This window comes from Lontra canadensis, unplaced genomic scaffold (assembly GCF_010015895.1).
Source record: "Lontra canadensis isolate GAN:19392208 unplaced genomic scaffold, GSC_riverotter_1.0 scaffold108, whole genome shotgun sequence".
NCBI lineage: Eukaryota > Metazoa > Chordata > Mammalia > Carnivora > Mustelidae > Lontra > Lontra canadensis.
This window is the reverse complement of record NW_022631102.1, coordinates 2,632,291-2,643,779: the sequence shown is the minus strand read 5'-3', so window position 1 is coordinate 2,643,779 and position 11,489 is coordinate 2,632,291. Positions and strand designations below refer to the sequence as shown.

The 11,489-nt window shown below is 51.3% G+C and overlaps 1 long non-coding RNA gene across 1 annotated transcript; it reads right to left on the bottom strand.

Moving 5' to 3' along the window:
• Nucleotides 1-3,220: 3,220 nt before the first annotated feature.
• On the bottom strand, nucleotides 3,221-6,699 carry LOC116856297. The gene is made up of 3 exons (XR_004380520.1): nucleotides 6,558-6,699; nucleotides 5,497-5,564; nucleotides 3,221-3,258 (listed from the first exon to the last, which is right to left on the bottom strand). It is a non-coding gene; the product is annotated as an uncharacterized LOC116856297 (long non-coding RNA).
• Nucleotides 6,700-11,489: the final 4,790 nt, after the last annotated feature.

The following is an 11,489-nucleotide window of genomic DNA, read 5'->3' as shown; positions in this document are numbered from 1 at the left end:
CCAAGGGGATTGGTCTGACGGTTTTCTTAGGAGCACAGGAGGGTGGTAGATTTGGGGAGCACGCCCACACAGGGCAGTGCCCTTCCCATCTTGAGGGGATCACCTGCAAGTTCACAGGTGACCTTCTCCCCGCCAGGCCACCCCGCTCCTCCTCGGGAAGTCGTCTCGCAAGGCGGCCCACTGTCAAGGACAGGGGTTTGCTCTGCTGCCGGACTGGGGTGCTCGGAAACCCTCAGCAGGGGGCATTGTCTCCCTGCTCGCTGATGAAGCCAGTCATTTGCTCGTGACAGGTGGGCTCACAGCCATGTCATACTTGAGTTATAATAAATACTACGGGACTGGGGGGGCTTCTGGCTGGCGTGAGACTCTCCATCTCGGGGCTGTGAGTTCAAGCCCCACGCTGGGTGTAGAGACTAGTTTAAAAAAATAAGATATTAATAAATAAATACATTACTTTGCTCCACTTTCACCTGGAACTTGTTCGGCCGACTCCTTCGTCCCTGTGACACATCCAAACCAACTTAGTTTTGATCTCCCAAGGAATACATCCCGTGAGGTTGTTAGTACTCTCTCTAGGCCAAGTTCAGATAAAAGTCCCCAAAAAGTGAAATTACAACAAGGAGAGGAATCTGAGCCCCATATTCTCCTCACTTCCCTGCTGGACTTAGGGGCCAGGGTCATGGTCGGGATGAGGGCCAACCCCAGATTTTCTAGAGCAGCTGGTTGGCACCAGGTTAAAAGTGTCTTTTCTTTTCTTTAAAGCTAGTTATTTGACAGAGAGAGAGAGCATGACACTGGAGCACACAAGCAGGGGAAGGGGCAGAGGGAGAGGGAGAAGCAGGCTCCCTGCTGAGCAAGGAGCCAGAGGTGGGCCTCCATCCCAGAACCCAGGGATCATGACCTGAGCTGAAGGCAGACGCTTAACCCACTGAGCCACCCACATGCCCCTACAGGTTTCTTAAACACTTTTTTTTTTTAAAAGATGTATTTGAGAGAGAGAGAGTGGGGGTGGGGAGCGAGAGAGAGAAGCAGACTCCCCACGGAGCCCAGGATCCCACGACCCTAAGATCATGCATGACCTGAGCCAAAGTCAAGAGTCCAGCACTTAACTGAGCCACCCAGGCACCCCTCTTACTTTTTAATAAAAAGGTATTTGATGCGTGTGGTTAGAAAACAACTATTAAACAAAATCACATTTACGCCCCGGCGCACCCACACACAGGCTTCTTCCTACTCACTGGTCCCCAGACATTTACAGCTGGAGAGGCAGGGATCCGGCTCGTGAACTGTTTGCACCTGGGATGAAAGGCCTGGAACCCCACCGTCGCCCCCCACCAGCTTGGGCGGCAGCTGCTCGCCCCCACTCCCGGGCTGCAGGACAGAAGCCCAGGATTCCAGGGGAGGGCGGTGGGCTTGGTCCAAAAAGGCCTTCCTGCCTCAAAGCTGGGAAATTAGCCCAGCCCCTTAAGCTGCAGGTTTGAAATTTCCCACGGAAGAGCTCAGAAGTCCCCACCAGATCGCTCCTTCAAAGGGGGTCCTGTCCGCTCCACTCTAACCCTCCGCACTGCCCAGCCAGCATCCGCCAGCTCCACCCTCACACCCACGTGCACGCACACACACGCACGTGCCCTGCACGCACATCACTTGGCCCCGAGACACCGCCAGCCGCTGGTGACCTTGGTTTCCAGCTCCCAGCTCCACACCCCTGCGCCCCACTGCCCAGCTGCCCCTGGTGTCTCAGACCAGTTCTTCCAACTCGACTTGCCCAAGGTCAGACCGATCTTCCCCAAACCTGCCCCCTGCAGCCCTCCGGGCCCCAGGCAGGGCTGCTCCACCAGTCTTGTGGCTCAAGCCAAAAACAATCTTCACATCACCCCGACTCCTGGCTGATCCGCCACTGTTGACTCTACTCCCCGGGGAGTCCTGAACCCTCCCCCACTTCTCCCCACTTGCTCCACCCAGAGCAGGGTGGTTAGAATTCAGCTGGAACCACACTGCACCCCTGCCTCCCTGCCTCCCCGCCTCCCTGTCCCCACTCTCCTTCCACCTCTGCCCCACCCCTCCAGAGCTGGCAGCCCTACCTCAAGGACTGAGCCTCCCTTGCCCAGCATGGCAGGCCCGGTCCTCACTTCGAGCCTGTCATTACACTAAGGCCACCCTCCTTGCTCATACCACGTCCCCCCTTTTTTAAAGATTTTTTAAAATTTTTACTTATTTGACAGAGAGACACAGCGAGAGGGGGAACACTAGCAGGGGAAGAGGGAGAGGGAGAAGCAGGCTTCCTGCTGAGCAGAGAGCCTGATGCGGGGCTCCATCCCAGGACCCCGGGATCATGACCTGCGCTGAAGGCAGATGCTTAATGACTGAGGTGCCCCTCTAACCCTCCGCACCCCAGGTGCCCCCGTACCGCCCTTTCTCACGCAGGTGCACAGTACCTCACCCGCTGCATCTCCCCCTACCCCCGCCCCCCGGGTCCTCCTGCTCTATCTCTGGACTCTGCAGCCCCTTTTGACAGACTCACTCCATCGCCTGGGCTTTTGGCTTCTCTGTCCACAGCTGTGTCTCTGTGTCCCCAAAGCCCGGCCCAGCACTGAGCATGAAGCTGATGCTTAGCAGATATTTCCGGGGTGCACACATCCATGCATATCCCACAGACCCCGCACCCCAAGATGCACCCCTGCGTTCACAGCCTCTAGCACATCATGCATTCTGCCAAAAACCAGATTCCTTGCACACTCTGCCAGAGGGCAAGGGCCCATGAGGCAATCTGACGTTTGTTACAAGCTGAACATCTGACCAACTTCCCTAACAAAGCGCTAACATTTTCCCTTTGTAAACAGAATGTTTGGGCACCTTAAGGAAATGCTGAATAAACAGAAAATTTTTTTTATCATGAACTGAAATGCGTGCCAGCAAGGGAGGAAGAGGAAAGGATGACGGGCCAGTTCCTTCCCCAGCAGTCCAGAGCCCCAGAGACCTGGGTGACCTCCTCTCCTCTCGGGGAGGCGGGACAAGGAGCCGTCCAAGCCCTCACCTTAGTTTCCAGCTCCCTGGGACCCGCCCCAGTCCCCAGTCCTTCCAGCCCTGGAACCACGCCCAGGAGGAGTGGCCCTGGGAGGGGCTGGGCGACAAGTCAGCTCCCCAGCTGAAGGCTCCTACCTGGAATCCGGGGGCAACCAGGAGTGGGGGGCTGCAAACGGAAGGTGGTGGTGAAGTCCAGAAAGCTTCCAAGACGGGGCCGTCAGGGGAGACGCTGTTCTGCAGGGAGGAAGGAACAGAGCACAAGCACAGTGATTTTTTTTTTTAAGATTTTATTTATTTATTTGACAGAGATCACAAGTAGGCAGGGAGGCAGGCAGAGAGAGGAAGAGAAGCAGGCTCCCTGCTGAGCAGAGAGCCCGATGCGGGGCTCGATCCCAGGACCCTGAGATCATGACCTGAGCCAAAGGCAGAGGCTTAACCCACTGAGCCACCCAGGAGCGCCAGCAGTGATCTTTTAACAGAGGATCTTAGCAAGTCTGTGTTCAAGATCTAGGAAAAAAAAAAAAAATACTGCGACTAGCCTCACCGGCCCCCACCCCCGCCCCCAACCCAGAGGTCAGAATTCAGAACAGGTTTGCCCTAAGTCAACCACTAAACTGACCTTGGTACTTAAGTCAATTTTGCACTTCTGCTTTAAAGGAAACACGTGTTTAAATTCTCTCTGGCGCCTGGGTTGCTCAGTGGGTTAAGCCGCTGCCTTCGGCTCAGGTCATGATCTCAGGGTCATGGGATCGAGTCCCGTATCGGGCTCTCTGCTCGGCAGGGAGCCTGCTTCTCCCCCAACCCTCTCTCTGCCTGCCTCTCTGTCTACTTGTGATCTCTCTCTGTCAAATAAATAAATAAAATCTTTAAAAATAAATAAATAAAAATAAATAAATAAAAAGTTCTCTCATGGGCGCCTGGTTGGCCCAGTCGTTAAGCATCTGCCTTCAGCCCAGGTCATGATCCAAGGGTCCTGGGATGGAGCCCCATGTCAGGCTCCCTGCTCAGCGGGATGTCTGCTTCTCTCTCTCCCTCTGCCCCTCCCCACTGCTCTTCTGTGTGTGCTCTCTCAAATAAAATCCTTAAATAAAGTTCCCCAAAAAAGATATTAAAAAGGTTCTTTAATATTCATCAACCTTGACTGTTCTAGTTCAAGAACAGACCCCTCTCCTTGCAATAAAATTTGTTCTGAAAGAGTTCTCAAACTGCTCGTCCCCAAAAGCGGATTTTAAGAGGATTGGCTTTATTTGAGGGGAGGTAGACCATGGCAATGTGGGCTGGCATCTCACAGGGTGCCTTTTTATTTTTTATTTTTCTTTAAATTTATTTGACACAGAGAGAGAGAGAGACAGCAAGACTGGGAACACAAGCAGCGGGAATGGGAGAGGGAGAAGCAGGATTCCCGCTGAGCAGGGAGCCCGATGCAGGGCTTGATCCCAGGACCCTGAGATCGTGACCTGAGCTGAAGGCAGACAGACACTTAGTGACTGACCCCCCCAGACGCCCCTCACAGGATGCTTTTACCTTTATTTTTCTACCCACTTGAAAGAAACTAAGATCTGGTCCAGACTCCACATTTCTGAGCTCCTTTCCTGGCCCAGGAGCCCGAGAGAGCAGGAAACCTTGGAGGGTCAGGGTTGAACCACGACCGCCCTAACACGCACACACTTTGGGTCCTTTAGATGCATTCCTTTTAGGGACAACTTCAAGTCATTCCCGAGTCCCTGGGCCTGAGTCGGTGCCCAGAAAATGTCCTTAAACATGTAATAGCCTAAAGTGAAGTCAGAGAGTGAACATTATCCCGATTTCCTACCCACACCCAGAACAGCGCATGGCTCCAAACACACGGGCCCCACCTTCACCTGATGAGGCTCTTGGCACGCTGCGGGGGGAAGAGGGTCTGTCCTTCAATGTACAAACCAGAGGTGTTTCTCTTTCTTTCTTTTTTTTTTTTTTAACCAATTTATTTTAGAGAAAGAGTGCGTGAGCAAGGGAAGCAGAGGGAGAGAGGGAGAGAGGAAGAATCGTGAGCAGGCTCCCCGCTGAGTGTGAAGCCACACAGAGGACAGGGTCCATCCAACATCAGGACCTACGCTTAACCCACTGAGCCACCCAGGCGCCCCCACCAGTGTTAATTGTTAAGGTGGACACCTTCATACCATACTTGATATTATTTTGACTACTTTTTTGGTGCCATTATTCTGAGATACAATAAAAAGGAAAGACAGTGGTTTTTTTCATTTTGCAATCTCTTGTCCCTTATGCCACCTGGAAAGAAGGTCATAACTTACAAATCCAGGGACACCCGGCTGGCCCAGTCAGTAAAGAATGCAACTCTTGATGTCCGGGGTCGTGAGTCTGAACCCCACGTTGGGCAAAGAGATTACTTAAAACTCAAGGACTCTCGTTGTAGACAATGTTGACCAAGCTCTAAAAGGAAAACAATTTAGATGAAGCCAGTTCTCATCTTACCTTGGATCCGTGAGTCAGCCTTTCCAAAGCCCCTGGGCTTGCATCAGAATCCATCAGATCACAAAGTTCTACAACCAGAATAAGAACAGCCATTCAGACAGAAGGAATTCTCAGAGAAGTCAGAGCACAGGACCACTGGGATTTATTTCTTATTTTAAATCAGTTTGCTCTAGAGGAAATGACAGGTTAAAATAATATTTTGGAGAAATATTGTGTAGCTTTGCAGACAGGACCCCAGGTGTCCTAGAATTTTCCCGTGGGTTTGGGTGGGGGGGAGGTGTCCACAATTCTCAAGCAAAGATGTTTACTGCCTGAGGGCAAAGTAGGGGGTCAGCGCAGGAACAGGCTCCCACCCAGACCCTGGACTGGACCCTGGGCAGAGTTGGCACAGTCCCACCTGCCCACGACCCCATCCCAGCTCACGGGAGGAAGGCCGGGGCCGCCCCTTCTTAGGCGCTTGCGCTTCACGCCTGGGGGAAACGGGGGAGCCCCCCCTTCAGTCCTCCCCTCACATCAGGGACTCACTGCCCTGCAGGTCTGACTCCGGAAAGATGGGATGTTCCTCCATAACGGAAAGAAAAGGGGGGTCTCCAAGGTAAGGGGTCCAGACCCAGGGAGTGGGACACCACCCCAGCCCGACGAGGAAGACCTGCCTCACTTCCACGGGGCAAGGACCCCCACGCAGGATCTAGCCCCCGTTGCCGGCCCCTTTCCGCCGGAGGAAGTCCAGCCGCGTCCTACCCCTGCCCTGCGGCTTCGGCGGCGCCAGGCCGGGCCAGGTGCTGCGGGGAGAGGGGCCGCGGGTGGCCGCAGCTTGGATGGCCGCGCGCACCTGCCCGATGCACCTGCGCCCACCTGCCCGGGACCGGGACTGGGGCTGGGCCGGGAAAGCGACCCCCGAAGTAGGAAGGAACTGGCTCCTCAGGGCGACTCCGGATAGGGCGTGCTGTCACTCAAGTCGGGGACACCGGGAAGGGGCTCGGGCGGGTGGGCCGGCGTGACGCTTCTCGGGCGCAGCCGAGGTCGGGCGCGCAGGGCACCGCCGGCTGCTGCAGACTCACCTTCTGAATAGCATGTCCATTTTGTCCCCGGAGTGATCGTCGCCGAGCCCCGAAGGGGGTCTGCGGGCCGGACCTGTGTGACGTCACGGCCATCTCCGCGGTGACCCGCGAGCCGCCCCTCCCGCCTCACCCACGCCCCCCCGGCGCCTGCGCCCCTGCGCCCCCGAGGCTCGGATCCGCCCTCCCGCGCTGCGCTCGCAGCCAGGGACACCCGTCTAAGCACATGATTTTGTCACAAAACCTTGAGTGACTCCCCTGTACCCCGGGATGACGTCCGAACCTTTTAACGCGCCCACCCGGTGACCCCCTCCGGCTGTACCTGAGACTGAGACGGGCAACCGCCCCACGGGCTGCAGCCACTCCCACCTCTCCTTCCAGATTCGGGATGAAACCAAGCCCCTCGCCTCTCAACCACCCACAGCTGGGACTTCTCTGGGGGAAATTCTCTCTTCACCCCGCGCCCCACCCCTGGCTTAAGCTTTGGAGCTGAGTTTGGAACCTCCTCCAGGAAACCTTCCTGGATGTACTCTGCATTCCCATAGCAGGCCAGATCAGCCTGTGCCGAAGTTTCCTGTGGATTTCTACCGGCTCACAAGACTCGTGGATGAGCCTAGGGGTTCGGAACCCAAGGCCCCTCCCCCCCAACTCACCCCCCACCATGCCCAACAAAGTAACTGCTCAAAAATATATTTTGAGGGACACCTGGGTGGCTCAGTCCCTTAAACATCTGCCTTCAGCTCAAGTCATGATCCCAGGGTCCTGACATTGAGTTGAGTCCCACGTGGGGCTCCATGCTCAGTGGAGAGTCTGCTTCTCCCGCTACCCTCTCCCAGTGCCTGCTCTCTCTCAAATAAAATCTTTAAAAAATAAAGATGTGTATGTGTATATATAAATATATATATATACACATATATATATATTACTCCATTGTGTATGTGTGTATATACACACATACACATATATATGTGTGTGTATATATATATACACATGCACATACACAATAATTATTACTTGGCCATAAAAATGAATGAGATCTGGCCATTTATGACAATATAGATGGACCCAGATGGCAGTATGTTAAGTGAAATAAGTCAGACAGAAAAACACAACTACCATATGACTTCACTTATATGTGGAATCTAAAAGAAAGAAAACAAATGAAAACAAAAAACAAATAGATCCATAAAGGGGTGCTTGGGTGGCTCAGTGGGTTAACCCTCTGCCTTCAGCTCAGGTCATGATCTCAGGGTCCTGGGATCAAGCCCTACATCGGGCTCTCTACTCAGTGGGAAGCCTGCTTCCTCCTCTCTCTCTGCCTGGCTCTCTGCCTACTTGTGATCTCTCTCTGTCAAATAAATAAATAAAATCTTTTTAAAAAGAAAAAAAAATAGATCCATAAATACAGAAAAAAAACTGATGTTTGCCAGAGAAAAGAGGTGGGGGGATGGGCAAAACAGGTGGAAGAGAGTGGGAGATATAGGCTCCCTATTATGGAATGAATAAGTCAAGGGGACAAAAAGTACCGCATAGGGAACATAGTGGTATTGTAATAGCGTTGCAGGGTGACAGATGGGAGCTATGCTTATGGTGAGCACAGTGTGAAGTGTAGAATCATCAAATCACTATGTGGTACAGCTGAAACTAATGTAACATTGTGTGTCCACTACACTTCAATAAAACGCATACACACAATACTGAGTCTTCCAATCCATGAACATAGGATGTCTTTTCATTTATTAGGTCTTTAATTTCTTTCAACAATCTTAAGTTCTCAATGTGCAAGTCTTACGTCTCTTAAATTTATTGCTAAGTGTTTTCTTATTTTTGATGCTATTGTAAGTAGAGCTGTGTCCTAATTTTATTTTTGGATTGTTCATTGTTAGTGTATAGAAATACAATAGAGGGGCGCCTGGGTGGCTCAGTGGGTTGAGCCGCTGCCTTCGGCTCAGGTCGTGATCTAGGAGTCCTGGGATCGAGCCCCGCATCGGGCTCTCTGCTCAGCGGGGAGCCTGCTTCCTCCTCTCTCTCTGCCTGCCTCTCTGCCTGCCTCTCTGCCTGCTTGTGATCTCTCTGTCAAATAAATAAATAAATAAAATCTTAAAAAAAAAATACAATAGAATTTTGGGGTGACTGGGTGGCTCAGTTACTTAAGCACCTGCCTTCAGCTGAGGTTATAGTCCCACAGTCCTGGGATTGAGCCACACGTCAGGCTCCCTGCTCAGCGAGGAGCCTGCTTCTTTCTCTCCCTGCCACCCCTCACCCTACTCTTTCTCTCTCTCTCTCAAGTAAATAAATAAAATCTCTTAAAAAGTACAATAGATTTTTGTATATTGATGTTGTATCCTAAAATCTTGCTGAACTGGTTCTTCTAATAAGGGTGTGTGTGTGCGTCTATTCTCGTTAGTGTTTTCTAATACAAGATTATGCCATCTGCAAATAGAGTTAATTTGTACTCCTTCCTGTCCAATCAGGATGCCTTTTATTTATTTATCCTGACCAAGTACTCTGGCTCAAATCTCCAGTACAGTGTTGAACAGAAGTGGTGGGAGTGAGTATCTGGCCTTGTTTTTAATTTTGCATTTAATTGTAGTACCAAGTACCTTGATTATGTGTGAGTTACAAAGGTATGTTAAAGAAAGATTAAAGACACCTAAGTGGCTCAGTTAAGCATCCAACTCTTGATTTCAGCTCAAGTCATGATCTCAGAGTCATGACTTACCCACCCAGGCACTTCATAAATAGATAAATCTTAAAAAAAAAAAAAAAAAAAAAAAAGATTCCCGTGAGCCCAGGTGGTTCAGTTGGTTAAGCCTCTCCTTTCAGCTCAAGTCATGATCTCAGGGTCCTGGGATGAAGCCCTGAATCGGGATCCCTGCTCAGCTGAGAGCCTGCTTCTCCATCTCCCTCTGCCACTCCCCCTGCTTGTGATCTCTCACTCTCTCTCTCTCTCTGTCAAATAAATAGATAAAATCTTAAAGAAAAAAAAAAAGATTCTTTCTCTCCCTCTGCCCCACCCTCCCTGCTGGCACACATTTTCTCTCTAAAAAAAAAAAAAAGAAAGAAAGAAAAATATGAAATACAGATTAAATGGGGGAGGGCTCATGGCCATGACCAGTTGGCTGGACAATGAGAGGCACATGAGGTTCCATATTCTTCTATCTACTTTGTACCTTTGAAAGTCACATAATAGAAAATGAGAAAAAGTAAAAGAAGGAATACGTCGAACCAGAAAGAAAGAACTAAGGAAATAAAGAGAGTAATGAAGGAAATAGAAGGCCCCCTGAGGATCTGGAGCCCCAGCGGGAATGCTGGAACATTTCTGCTGCTACCATCCAGGTCAAAATACTTTCCTCACCTGGGCCCTACCCCTGCCCGGTCGCTATGTCCCATGGTGCCAGCAGGCCAATAGGCTAAGACTTATCCTTTAGGTCTCTTTTAACCTAGAGCTGTTTTGTTTTAATGGCACTGATTTGTGGAAGAGGCCAGGCCAAATATCCTGCAGAATGTTCTGGATTTGTTGGGCCTCTTCCTCAAAGTGTTGTTTAGCTTGTCCCTCTATCCCCCACCCCTGTATTTCCTTTTAACTACATTTACCAGGACAGTCTCCTGTTATCGGCTGCTTAGGCTATGTTCAAATTTTCCATACTACAGTCTTGCAAAGAACATTCTTGTACGTTTCTCCCTTTTTTTTATTTTAGACAGAGTGCGTGGGCAAGAGAGCGCATGAGTGCCCCTAGACTGGGAGGAGGTGGAGGAGGAGAGACTCTCAGAATCGTTTTAAGCAGGCTCCATGCCCCAGCGTGGAGCCCTATACGGGGCTCAATCCCACGACCCTGAGATCATGACCTGAGCCAAAACTGGTTGGACACTTAACCGACTGAGGCCCCCCAGGTGCCGAAGGGGAAGTTCTTCATCAGACACACCAGACTGCTCTCTGCAGGGACTGTACCGGTTCACACTCCCACCCCGGGTGCACGAGAGTCAAGTACCCACTTGTCAGACTCCGGCCAAAATGTGGTCCTGTTAGACTTAAATTTCTGCCATCCTGATGGGTATAAAACGTCCCTCCTTGCACTTGGTTCCCCTTGTTGTGATCACCAGGCATCGTCTCACCGTTGAACTTTGCTGAACTTTCAGGCTAAGGGAGGACACTGAGCCAGAAGAATCCATAAGATCCACAGGACTTGCCAAACAGTGTAATTTTCTATATCCGCAGCAAAGGCAATTCATATACTATGTATTTTATTGGTTTCATCCATTCAACTATTTTTATTAAAATTTTTGGAAGATTTTATTTATTTGTTTGACAGAGAGAGAGAGAGAGAGAGCACAAGCAGGGGGAGCAGCAGGCTGAGGGAGAGGGAGAAGCAGGGTTCCTGCTGAGCAGGGAGCCCGACACAGTGCTTGATTCCAGGACCGTGGGATCATGACCTGAGCTGAAGGCAGAGGCTTAACTGACTGAGCCACCCAGAAACCCCTCAACTATTTTTTTTTTAAGATTTTATTTATTTATTTGACAGAGAGAGAGATCACAAGTAGGCAGAGAGGCAGGCAGAGAAAGCGGGGAAAGCAGGCTCCCCGCCGAGCGAGAGCCCAATGTGGGGCTCGATCCCAGGACCCTGAGATCATGACCTGAGCCGAAGGCAGAGGCTTAACTTACCGAGCCACCCAGACGCCCCTCCCCTCAACTATTTTTAAAAGCAGACAGCTGAGATGCATGTACCATTTGCTTCCCATCATGAATGACCCCCTGGAGCCATACCACAGGCCCCTGGACAGAACCCTCTGCGTCGCCGCATTCCCTAACGCCCCATTACTACTCCAGCGGGAAGAAGGAGGAAGGGACAGGTGGGGCTAGGTAGGGAGAGATAGACACGGGACCATGTGATGAGGCTCCCAGAAATCCCAAAATGTAGAGGTGTGGGGAAACCA